Here is a 1,104-nt window from a genome sequence, read left to right as displayed (position 1 = left end):
AGGGGTGAGGATGGCAAAGAACACAGTCACCGACTTGTTCGTGCGATAGATGGCCACTGGATGTGTGTAGGTGAATATGCAAGGCACAAAAAAGAGTACAACGACAGTAAAGTGGGAGCCACATGTAGAGAGGGCTTTGTTCTGTCCTTCAGAGCCATAGGATTTCATAGAGCTCAAGATAATTATGTAGGAGATGAGTAGCATAGAGAAAATGAGCAAGCACATAGCTCCACTGTTGGCTGCCACCACCATTCCCAGCCTGTAGTTGTCTCTGCAGGAAAGTTTCAATAACAGGTAAAGGTCACATATGAAGTGGTCAATAACATTGGGCCCACAGAAGAGCAAGTTGACCATAAAAAGAATCTGCACAGTGGCATGCAGGATGCCACCAATCCAAGCTACCACCACCAAGACGTGACAGAGCCCCTGTCTCATTATAATCATGTAGTGCAGGGGATTGCAGATGGCCATGTAGCAATTATAGGCCATGACATGAGGAGGATGAGCTCCAATTATCCCAGGAGATGCTCCACAAATAGCTGAGTGAGGCAGCCCCTGAAAAAGATGGTTTTCCTCTGCTACAGCATGTTGATGATTATCTTGGGGGTGGTGACACAAGTGTAGGAGGAATCTATGAAGGACATGAGGTGAGAAAAATGTACATGGGAGCCTAAAGGGTGGTGCTGAGGGAGACAGTGATGACGATGAGCAGATTAGCCAACACGCTAGATAGGAAAATGAGCAAAAAGACAGTGAAGAATGTCTTCTGCAAGTGTGGATTCTGTGTGAGTCCCAGGAGAATAATGCTGTTGGGAGGCATGGGTTGACCCATTCACATAGTAACACCTTATGTGGGCCTAAACTATCTATAAGAGATAAAAATAAAATACAGTTAATTAGTTATGAAAGGATTACTGTCTGAATTTCATAGTACCAAGGTAGTGTAGTTACTATAGTTTTAGAGTTCCAGTAATTACTTTACTTTTCACTTCCTTCATAATACTTCCTGTCTTATCCAATATCTAGTGTTTGTTTGTAAAATATTTATGGGCCATGGGACCAACAGTTGGCTTAATGGCTATGTCACTGGACTCCCATGTAGTC

General features: G+C 43.5%; 1 pseudogene; it reads right to left on the bottom strand.

The window, feature by feature from the left end:
* Positions 1-3: 3 nt before the first annotated feature.
* On the bottom strand, positions 4-820 carry LOC106736457 (olfactory receptor 140-like; annotated as a pseudogene).
* Between the last annotated feature and the right edge of the window lie 284 nt (positions 821-1,104).

Source organism: Tupaia chinensis, unplaced genomic scaffold (assembly GCF_000334495.1).
Source record: "Tupaia chinensis unplaced genomic scaffold, TupChi_1.0 Scaffold140531_1, whole genome shotgun sequence".
NCBI lineage: Eukaryota > Metazoa > Chordata > Mammalia > Scandentia > Tupaiidae > Tupaia > Tupaia belangeri.
This window is presented reverse-complemented; position numbering and strand designations above follow the sequence as displayed.